The sequence below is a fragment of the Malus sylvestris genome, chromosome 16 (genome assembly GCF_916048215.2).
Source record: "Malus sylvestris chromosome 16, drMalSylv7.2, whole genome shotgun sequence".
Taxonomy (NCBI): domain Eukaryota; kingdom Viridiplantae; phylum Streptophyta; class Magnoliopsida; order Rosales; family Rosaceae; genus Malus; species Malus sylvestris.
Genome location: NC_062275.1, coordinates 18156128 through 18168739, shown reverse-complemented (window position 1 = coordinate 18168739; position 12612 = coordinate 18156128). Strand labels below are relative to the sequence as shown.

At 31.6% G+C, this 12612-nt stretch overlaps 1 long non-coding RNA gene across 2 annotated transcripts; it reads left to right on the top strand.

Annotated features, from left to right (window-relative positions):
- Positions 1–245: 245 nt before the first annotated feature.
- LOC126606812 (uncharacterized) lies at positions 246–1748 on the top strand. 2 transcript variants are annotated; one of them, XR_007617382.1, is made up of 5 exons: positions 246–453; positions 612–777; positions 891–990; positions 1084–1164; positions 1261–1748. It is a non-coding gene; the product is annotated as an uncharacterized LOC126606812 (long non-coding RNA). The 2 variants fall into 2 exon arrangements; XR_007617381.1 differs by having other exon boundaries at positions 559–777.
- The last annotated feature ends 10864 nt before the right edge of the window (positions 1749–12612 follow it).

Sequence of the window (12612 nt, the reverse complement as noted above, 5' to 3'; positions counted from 1 at the left end):
GTTTGTTAAGTTATGTTATTTAAGGATTAAACAGTTATTATATGTATTGTTTATTATTATCATCATTCTGAACCTATTATTAAACATTTGTGATCATTGTGTTGGATACATATATTGTTTATGTTATTTTTAGGTTTTTAGGAAATGTTTTAATTATATGGAGGTTCTGCCGAAATTTTAGTAGGATTTGTTATTAGTTTAGAGTTAACATTAATTTTATATTTCATTGCAGCCAAGAAAAACACTCGGGGACCTTGTCGCCAGTTGAAGACAGCGAAGATCACCCGGGTGACCAACGAACATATCACTCTTGGATACGACGAGCAACATCGGGCTGCACTAACGACAAAGCAGCATAGCACATGGGCCCACAACATTGGTCACATCCTTCAGACCTATTGCCCTATGCAATGGAAGTCTTGGAAGGTGATGCCAGACGAGGTGAGGAACAAGGTGCGTGCGTAGTTGTCGGTAAATATCCTACCTTTTAATTGTTTTTCCTTCAACTTTTATATATTTATATTACTTAATGTATGTAATTAATTTGTTACATTGCAGACGAACTACAATTCCGAGGACATCAATAACGATATGTTGGCGTACGTTAACAGGCTCTTCTCTGAACGGTACAAGCAGTGGAATAGCGACCTGCACCAATATTTTGAGACATATGAAGATCCACAGGTCGGTCTTGAGGAGGGTTGCCCGAAGGAGTTTAAGGGTCGGGAGGATAATTCAGCGTGGCTCTGCAGTCATTTTTAGGAGCTCGACTATGTGGTTTTTTTTTTATATTAAGTTTAAAATTATTATAGGTTTCTTACTAATATTTATTGATTTTTTTTATATTTTTTTTAAATTTGAACTAATACTTTTATTTTTTTGTATAACAGAAGAAGGCGAAAGCCAACAAGAGCAATAGAGAACAAGAAGACTTTTCTCCACCATTTTGGTTCAAGGCCCTTCTTATATAGGATGGAGGCGCGACGGCGGGTAATAATAATGTATTTCATATTCAATTTTTAGTATGTCATTAATATTAATTTTTTTTTCGTACTAACATTTTTCTTCTCTTGTTCTATTCAGGGGGGTTCAAAATTCCTAGAGATCGATGTCTTTAGCGACGTTTATGTTCAACCTGGGGATGAGTTGCCCGAGTCCTTTCATGTAAGTATTCTTTAATTTTAATTATTATCTTACGCATTCAAGTTTCATGGTTATTATATGAATGTTATAATTAATATTTAATGTTGTATTACACAGACAACGATGATGGAGAAGAGGCAGTTGGTTCTTCAAGAGTCTGCCTCCCAGCTTCCTCCCGATACTCCGCTCGAATATGTGGATCCCCAACAAGATGCGGGGTTTTAAATCATTACGGAAACCTTGGATCAAATTCTCAGGCGGAGGCCGGGGACATATTGTAAAGGGATGAGGAATGCCCGGCGGCGGGAACCTAGAGTCCCTTCATCATCGTAGTCAAAGAGTCAGGTGATAGCTTTGACAGCAGAGGTGGCCAACCTTAAGACTGAGCTCGCCTTGTATAGGAGGCATATGTCACAGATTGTACAAGCCCTCAGTCAGTCCGACATTCGTCTCCTGGATCTTCGTCCCCTGTCGACCTCCAAGCCCCTCCAACCTAAGCATGGGCACACCTCTACCCCTTCGATGTCTCAGCCTCTTGAGACCTTCTAGCCTCCTCCGCATGACGACCACATAGATTACGCTGCATTATTTTCTTAGTTTTTTACTTCCTTACTTTTTAAACATTTTTCTTGTACATAGTACATACATTTATATTAATTTAAATATATTATTTTTCTCTTCATTACATTTTTTAATAGCAATTTAATTTTATTACCACAAAAAAAATGCAATTTATTTTTATTACATAATAAAAAAAACAGAACGTAAAATTAAATTTAAAAAAAAAATATTTTTATTTTTGCATGACAAAAACCTTTGTCTCACAAAACTCAAGCGACAAGCCAGGTTTCGTCGCGCAATAATAAATTGTGATCGCTCAAAGTTTAGAGAGACGAATAATAGTCGTCCCATGTATATATCCTAGTATTTTGTGCGACGAAAACATTTGTTCCAAAAATTTTTGTCCGACAAAGGCTAAACCGTCGCGCCATGTTAGCGTGACCAATAATTTTTTTCGTTGTTTAAAGTTTTTCTTCACGATCTTTGCGCAATGGATTCTGTGCAACGAAGTTTCTGTCGCTCTGAAGTTTGTGCGACGAAAATACACTTTGCGCGACTAACTTTGGTTCATCGCACAAATAGTAAAACGTAGTAGTGATCCATCAGAAAATAAAAAATCTGAGAGTTTATTGAATTTACACATTTTCACTTGATCTTTAATACATTACACCATCTGATTTAAATATTATCATTCTTTTGGTTAAACTCATAATTGAAAACTAAGACGCTTTGAAAAATAGAAATATTTAAGCAATTTCTAGGCAATTTGTGGTATGATATGTTGGCTGTAGCAATTACAGCTCATAAGGATAGGGTTACGTTTTGAAATAATAGTCAAGAAAAAACATAGCATGCAGGAAACATATATATCAATGCTTCATAACCAAATCTCATGCATTATGCCATCGCCACCACACGTCTGATTTCTTGGATGCCAAACATTAATTAGAATCTCTGTGTGCCACGAATACAAATCCATAGTGGTCCATGCCACCCTATACAATTGGTCAAGGACAACACTGCATGTCCATCTGGAAATCTCCATTTCCATTTAACTATTTCTGCATGCAATCTCCTGATTAGTCCGATCAAAAACAGAAAATGCATACCTAATTTTATTAAATATGATTATTAAGTAGTTGTGTATCGTTTTCTCTCTTAATTCCTAGAGTTTTATGAAGGAGCAAGTGGCCAAGCTTACAATTCAGGCACCACAAGTGCAAGCAGCTGAAGTACTGATCGATCTGAATCACTGAATGCCATGTTCATCGCTTGTCTGCCACAACTTTCAGCTAACTTTGTGGATTGCATGAATTGTGTTGCTATTGGTGTGTTGATAAAGCAATAATGACAGAATTCCCGACGAGGCCAGTAATGTGAAATAGCTTAACGTTCGTACTATGCTCGTCCTGTTCCTTGATAGTAATGCTTCAAAGTTTCCCAATAAGAAAATTCTGGAAACAAAGTATGAATTTGGACTATAATATGCAACATTTGATATTCCTTTGCTTATATTATGTGTTAATAGATAGTGGCAGTAGAAAACATATTAAGAGTATGCACAAATGCCTTTCAAACTAAAAATCTTGTGAATTTACCATCCAGATACCCATGTTTAAGTGCGAAGGTATCTCCATTAGTTTAGACGTATCATTTGCAACTCATTTGAACCATATTTTAAGAATACTTTTTTTCCACTGATTAGAAACCCCAATAAATGAATTTAGTTGACTAAAGTTTGTGAGACATATCTTCTACTTATTTGAAGATAAGATGTACATCTTTGAAAGCATAAGTTTTTTTTTTTTTTTTGAACAAACGATATTATCTACATTAAAAGGGAGGGAGGTAGGCTTAACCTTACAATGGGCTAAGCAACAATATGGTTTAGATTCGCCCTTGGCGAGAATCGAACCAAATTAATATCAAACGAAACATGGTAAATACCAAAAATATATATGACAATATTTGGGAATTTCTTATATATTCATTAATCTCCAAAGTGGAGTATATATAAGAGCTACAAGTGGTATTACATATGTACTTCACCAATGTGGGACAATAAACTACTATTGACACTTTAACTAATATATAACTCGCAACACTCTCCCTCAAGTTGGTGCAAAGATGTCACGCATGCCCAACTTGTCAAGCGAGTTGGAAAACCCACTATTAGACACAGCCTTAGTAAGAACATCAGCAAGTTGATCTTCAGATCTTATAAATGGAAACATAATAATTCCAGCATCCAATTTTTCCTTAATGAAATGTCGATCAATCTCCACATGTTTTATTCGATCATGTTGCACTGGATTATGAGCAATCTCAATATCAGCCTTGTTATCACAATGAAGTTTCATAACACTCTTGGGTTTAAACCCAAGATCTCTCAACAATTTTTTCAACCACAACAACTCACATGCACCATGAGACATACCACGAAACTCAACTTCTGCACTTGACCTAGCCACCACTTTTTGTTTCTTGCTTCTCCAAGTAACTAAATTACCATCCACAAACGTAAAGTATCCAGATGTAGATCGCCGATCAGTGATAGAACCTGCCCAATCTGCATCTGTATACCATTCGACATTCAAATGACCATTCTTGGAGAAAACCAAGCCTCTGCCAGGAGCCATCTTCAAGTACCTCAAAATACGGGTTACTGCATCCATATGAGCTTCACTAGGTGAGTGCATAAATTGACTTACCAAACTATCTGCATAAGCAATGTCAGGGCGAGTGTGAGACAAATAAATTAATCTCCCCACAAGCCTCTGATATCGTTCCTTATGAGTAGGAACTTGATCTAGAAATAAGCCCAGACCATGATTCTGCTCAATCGGAGTATCAACAGGTTTGCAATCTAACATACCTATTTCAGCTACCAAATCAAGAACATACTTCCATTGAGACAGTAAAATACCATGCTTGGATCGTGCAACCTCGATTCCAAGAAAATACTTCAATTCACCTAATTCTTTCATCTCAAATTCAGTAGCTAGGTACTTTTGAAGGCATTGTATCTCCTTCTAATCAGTCACTATCATGTCATCAACATAAATAATCAATGCAGTTAGCTTACCATTTTGTCGCTTTAGAAACAAAGTATGATCTGAATGACTGTGGATAGGCCTGGCAATTCCTGACACGACCCGATAACCCGACACGACACGACACAAAATTAACAGGTGTTCGGGTCGACACGATAACGAAACGGGTCCTTATCGGGTAACCCGATAAGCACCTGTTAAGATAACGGGTTTGTTCGGGTATACACGTGGGTAACACGATACACGATAAGCATAATATTAATTTAATAATTTATAACCCTCAAAAAATACTATAATAATTATATATATATTAATTTAACAATTTTATACCCCTAAAAACTATAATAATTATATATATATATATATATATATATATATATTAAATTAACTATAATAATTATAATAATTATATATACTATAATAATTATACCCAAAATATTAACTATAATAATTATATATATATATTAAATTTTATACCCCTAAAAACTATAATAATTATACATACAAAATAAATAGATTTAAATCTACTTAATAAATAAATATATATATATATATATACACACACGCACCATTGAACTTCATGGGATACGAATTATACGAAACTAATTTCAACGATCCAACTGTCAAACATGTTTGTATATACTTCGAGATCGCATACGCCAAAAATTGCAAAAAACAAACATTCAGAGAGCAAGTAACGGGACAAAACTTTTCAACGGTTATAAACGAAAAATCACGATTTAACGGTCATTTTAACTCCGATTTTGATGATTTTTTACAACCACACTCCTTGACCCTATATGAATACAATGATTGAATTCGATCTTCAATTTAAAATATTTACACTAGTGGATACCACAAAATCTTATGTTATACTTAATAAAAGTATGAATAAACTCTTAAGTATTAGTGAATCTATTGTTTTGATGGGATACTCATTCTACAAAACTAGTTTCAATGATCCAACTGTCAAACATGTTTGTATATACTTCGAGATCGCATACGCCAAAAATTGCAAAAAACAATGATTCAGAGATCAAGTAATGGGACAAAAGTTTTCGACGGTTATAAACAAAAAATCACGATTTAACGGTTATTTTAACTCCGATTTTGATGATTTTTTACAACTACACTCCTTGACCCTATATGAATACAAGTAATGAATTCGATCTTCAATTTAAAATATTTACACTAGTGGATACCACAAAATCTTATGTTATACTTAATAAAAGTATGAATAAACTATTAAGTATTAGTGAATCTATTGTTTTGATGGGATACTCATTCTACGAAACTAGTTTCAAAGATCCAACCGTCAAACATGTTTGTATATACTTCGAGATCGCATACGTCAAAAATTGCAAAAAACAAACATTCAGAGATCAAGTAACGGGACAAAACTTTTCGACGATTATAAACGAAAAATCACGATTTAACGGTTAATTTAACTCCGATTTTGATGATTTTTTACAACTACACTCCTTGACCTTATATGAATACAATGATTGAATTCGATCTTCAATTTAAAATATTTACATTAGTGGATACCACAAAATCTTATGTTATACTTAATAAAAGTATGAATAAACTATTAAGTATTAGTGAATCTATTGTTTTGACGGGATACTCATTCTACGAAACTAGTTTCAATGATCCAACCGTCAAACATGTTTGTATATACTTCGAGATCGCATACGTTAAAAATTACAAAAAACAAACATTCAGAGATCAATTAACGGGACAAAACTTTTCGACGGTTATAAAAAGAAAAATCACAATTTAACGGTCATTTTAACTCTGATTTTGATGATTTTTTGCAGCTACACTCCTTGACCTTATATGAATACAATGATTGAATTCAATTTTCAATTTAAAATATTTACACTAGTGGAAACCACAAAATCTTATATTATACTTAATAAAAGTATGAATAAACTATTACGTATTAGTGAATCTATTGTTTTGATGGGATACTCATTTTACGAAACTAGTTTCAAAGATCCAACCGTCAAACATGTTTCTATATACTTCAAGATCGCATACGTCAAAAATTACAAAAAACAAACATTCAGAGATCAAGTAACGGGACAAAACTTTTCATCGGTTATAAACGAAAAATCACGATTTAACGGTCATTTTAACTCCGATTTTGATGATTTTTTACAACCACACTCCTTGACCCTATATGAATACAATGATTGAATTCGATCTTCAATTTAAAATATTTACACTAGTGGATACCACAAAATCTTATGTTATACTTAATAAAAGTATGAATAAACTCTTAAGTATTAGTGAATCTATTGTTTTGATGGGATACTCATTCTACAAAACTAGTTTCAATGATCCAACTGTCAAACATGTTTGTATATACTTCGAGATCGCATACGCCAAAAATTGCAAAAAACAATGATTCAGAGATCAAGTAATGGGACAAAAGTTTTCGACGGTTATAAACAAAAAATCACGATTTAACGGTTATTTTAACTCCGATTTTGATGATTTTTTACAACTACACTCCTTGACCCTATATGAATACAAGTAATGAATTCGATCTTCAATTTAAAATATTTACACTAGTGGATACCACAAAATCTTATGTTATACTTAATAAAAGTATGAATAAACTATTAAGTATTAGTGAATCTATTGTTTTGATGGGATACTCATTCTACGAAACTAGTTTCAAAGATCCAACCGTCAAACATGTTTGTATATACTTCGAGATCGCATACGTCAAAAATTGCAAAAAACAAACATTCAGAGATCAAGTAACGGGACAAAACTTTTCGACGATTATAAACGAAAAATCACGATTTAACGGTTAATTTAACTCCGATTTTGATGATTTTTTACAACTACACTCCTTGACCTTATATGAATACAATGATTGAATTCGATCTTCAATTTAAAATATTTACATTAGTGGATACCACAAAATCTTATGTTATACTTAATAAAAGTATGAATAAACTATTAAGTATTAGTGAATCTATTGTTTTGACGGGATACTCATTCTACGAAACTAGTTTCAATGATCCAACCGTCAAACATGTTTGTATATACTTCGAGATCGCATACGTTAAAAATTACAAAAAACAAACATTCAGAGATCAATTAACGGGACAAAACTTTTCGACGGTTATAAAAAGAAAAATCACAATTTAACGGTCATTTTAACTCTGATTTTGATGATTTTTTGCAGCTACACTCCTTGACCTTATATGAATACAATGATTGAATTCAATTTTCAATTTAAAATATTTACACTAGTGGAAACCACAAAATCTTATATTATACTTAATAAAAGTATGAATAAACTATTACGTATTAGTGAATCTATTGTTTTGATGGGATACTCATTTTACGAAACTAGTTTCAAAGATCCAACCGTCAAACATGTTTCTATATACTTCAAGATCGCATACGTCAAAAATTACAAAAAACAAACATTCAGAGATCAAGTAACGGGACAAAACTTTTCAACGGTTATAAACGAAAAATCACGATTTAACGGTCATTTTAACTCCGATTTTGATGATTTTTTACAACCACACTCCTTGACCCTATATGAATACAATGATTGAATTCGATCTTCAATTTAAAATATTTACACTAGTGGATACCACAAAATCTTATGTTATACTTAATAAAAGTATGAATAAACTCTTAAGTATTAGTGAATCTATTGTTTTGATGGGATACTCATTCTACAAAACTAGTTTCAATGATCCAACTGTCAAACATGTTTGTATATACTTCGAGATCGCATACGCCAAAAATTGCAAAAAACAATGATTCAGAGATCAAGTAATGGGACAAAAGTTTTCGACGGTTATAAACAAAAAATCACGATTTAACGGTTATTTTAACTCCGATTTTGATGATTTTTTACAACTACACTCCTTGACCCTATATGAATACAAGTAATGAATTCGATCTTCAATTTAAAATATTTACACTAGTGGATACCACAAAATCTTATGTTATACTTAATAAAAGTATGAATAAACTATTAAGTATTAGTGAATCTATTGTTTTGATGGGATACTCATTCTACGAAACTAGTTTCAAAGATCCAACCGTGAAACATGTTTGTATATACTTCGAGATCGCATACGTCAAAAATTGCAAAAAACAAACATTCAGAGATCAAGTAACGGGACAAAACTTTTCGACGATTATAAACGAAAAATCACGATTTAACGGTTAATTTAACTCCGATTTTGATGATTTTTTACAACTACACTCCTTGACCTTATATGAATACAATGATTGAATTCGATCTTCAATTTAAAATATTTACATTAGTGGATACCACAAAATCTTATGTTATACTTAATAAAAGTATGAATAAACTATTAAGTATTAGTGAATCTATTGTTTTGACGGGATACTCATTCTACGAAACTAGTTTCAATGATCCAACCGTCAAACATGTTTGTATATACTTCGAGATCGCATACGTTAAAAATTACAAAAAACAAACATTCAGAGATCAATTAACGGGACAAAACTTTTCGACGGTTATAAAAAGAAAAATCACAATTTAACGGTCATTTTAACTCTGATTTTGATGATTTTTTGCAGCTACACTCCTTGACCTTATATGAATACAATGATTGAATTCAATTTTCAATTTAAAATATTTACACTAGTGGAAACCACAAAATCTTATATTATACTTAATAAAAGTATGAATAAACTATTACGTATTAGTGAATCTATTGTTTTGATGGGATACTCATTTTACGAAACTAGTTTCAAAGATCCAACCGTCAAACATGTTTCTATATACTTCAAGATCGCATACGTCAAAAATTACAAAAAACAAACATTCAGAGATCAAGTAACGGGACAAAACTTTTCAACGGTTATAAACGAAAAATCACGATTTAACGGTCATTTTAACTCCGATTTTGATGATTTTTTACAACCACACTCCTTGACCCTATATGAATACAATGATTGAATTCGATCTTCAATTTAAAATATTTACACTAGTGGATACCACAAAATCTTATGTTATACTTAATAAAAGTATGAATAAACTCTTAAGTATTAGTGAATCTATTGTTTTGATGGGATACTCATTCTACAAAACTAGTTTCAATGATCCAACTGTCAAACATGTTTGTATATACTTCGAGATCGCATACGCCAAAAATTGCAAAAAACAATGATTCAGAGATCAAGTAATGGGACAAAAGTTTTCGACGGTTATAAACAAAAAATCACGATTTAACGGTTATTTTAACTCCGATTTTGATGATTTTTTACAACTACACTCCTTGACCCTATATGAATACAAGTAATGAATTCGATCTTCAATTTAAAATATTTACACTAGTGGATACCACAAAATCTTATGTTATACTTAATAAAAGTATGAATAAACTATTAAGTATTAGTGAATCTATTGTTTTGATGGGATACTCATTCTACGAAACTAGTTTCAAAGATCCAACCGTCAAACATGTTTGTATATACTTCGAGATCGCATACGTCAAAAATTGCAAAAAACAAACATTCAGAGATCAAGTAACGGGACAAAACTTTTCGACGATTATAAACGAAAAATCACGATTTAACGGTTAATTTAACTCCGATTTTGATGATTTTTTACAACTACACTCCTTGACCTTATATGAATACAATGATTGAATTCGATCTTCAATTTAAAATATTTACATTAGTGGATACCACAAAATCTTATGTTATACTTAATAAAAGTATGAATAAACTATTAAGTATTAGTGAATCTATTGTTTTGACGGGATACTCATTCTACGAAACTAGTTTCAATGATCCAACCGTCAAACATGTTTGTATATACTTCGAGATCGCATACGTTAAAAATTACAAAAAACAAACATTCAGAGATCAATTAACGGGACAAAACTTTTCGACGGTTATAAAAAGAAAAATCACAATTTAACGGTCATTTTAACTCTGATTTTGATGATTTTTTGCAGCTACACTCCTTGACCTTATATGAATACAATGATTGAATTCAATTTTCAATTTAAAATATTTACACTAGTGGAAACCACAAAATCTTATATTATACTTAATAAAAGTATGAATAAACTATTACGTATTAGTGAATCTATTGTTTTGATGGGATACTCATTTTACGAAACTAGTTTCAAAGATCCAACCGTCAAACATGTTTCTATATACTTCAAGATCGCATACGTCAAAAATTACAAAAAACAAACATTCAGAGATCAAGTAACGGGACAAAACTTTTCAACGGTTATAAACGAAAAATCACGATTTAACGGTCATTTTAACTCCGATTTTGATGATTTTTTACAACCACACTCCTTGACCCTATATGAATACAATGATTGAATTCGATCTTCAATTTAAAATATTTACACTAGTGGATACCACAAAATCTTATGTTATACTTAATAAAAGTATGAATAAACTCTTAAGTATTAGTGAATCTATTGTTTTGATGGGATACTCATTCTACAAAACTAGTTTCAATGATCCAACTGTCAAACATGTTTGTATATACTTCGAGATCGCATACGCCAAAAATTGCAAAAAACAATGATTCAGAGATCAAGTAATGGGACAAAAGTTTTCGACGGTTATAAACAAAAAATCACGATTTAACGGTTATTTTAACTCCGATTTTGATGATTTTTTACAACTACACTCCTTGACCCTATATGAATACAAGTAATGAATTCGATCTTCAATTTAAAATATTTACACTAGTGGATACCACAAAATCTTATGTTATACTTAATAAAAGTATGAATAAACTATTAAGTATTAGTGAATCTATTGTTTTGATGGGATACTCATTCTACGAAACTAGTTTCAAAGATCCAACCGTCAAACATGTTTGTATATACTTCGAGATCGCATACGTCAAAAATTGCAAAAAACAAACATTCAGAGATCAAGTAACGGGACAAAACTTTTCGACGATTATAAACGAAAAATCACGATTTAACGGTTAATTTAACTCCGATTTTGATGATTTTTTACAACTACACTCCTTGACCTTATATGAATACAATGATTGAATTCGATCTTCAATTTAAAATATTTACATTAGTGGATACCACAAAATCTTATGTTATACTTAATAAAAGTATGAATAAACTATTAAGTATTAGTGAATCTATTGTTTTGACGGGATACTCATTCTACGAAACTAGTTTCAATGATCCAACCGTCAAACATGTTTGTATATACTTCGAGATCGCATACGTTAAAAATTACAAAAAACAAACATTCAGAGATCAATTAACGGGACAAAACTTTTCGACGGTTATAAAAAGAAAAATCACAATTTAACGGTCATTTTAACTCTGATTTTGATGATTTTTTGCAGCTACACTCCTTGACCTTATATGAATACAATGATTGAATTCAATTTTCAATTTAAAATATTTACACTAGTGGAAACCACAAAATCTTATATTATACTTAATAAAAGTATGAATAAACTATTACGTATTAGTGAATCTATTGTTTTGATGGGATACTCATTTTACGAAACTAGTTTCAAAGATCCAACCGTCAAACATGTTTCTATATACTTCAAGATCGCATACGTCAAAAATTACAAAAAACAAACATTCAGAGATCAAGTAACGGGACAAAACTTTTCAACGGTTATAAACGAAAAATCACGATTTAACGGTCATTTTAACTCCGATTTTGATGATTTTTTACAACCACACTCCTTGACCCTATATGAATACAATGATTGAATTCGATCTTCAATTTAAAATATTTACACTAGTGGATACCACAAAATCTTATGTTATACTTAATAAAAGTATGAATAAACTCTTAAGTATTAGTGAATCTATTGTTTTGATGG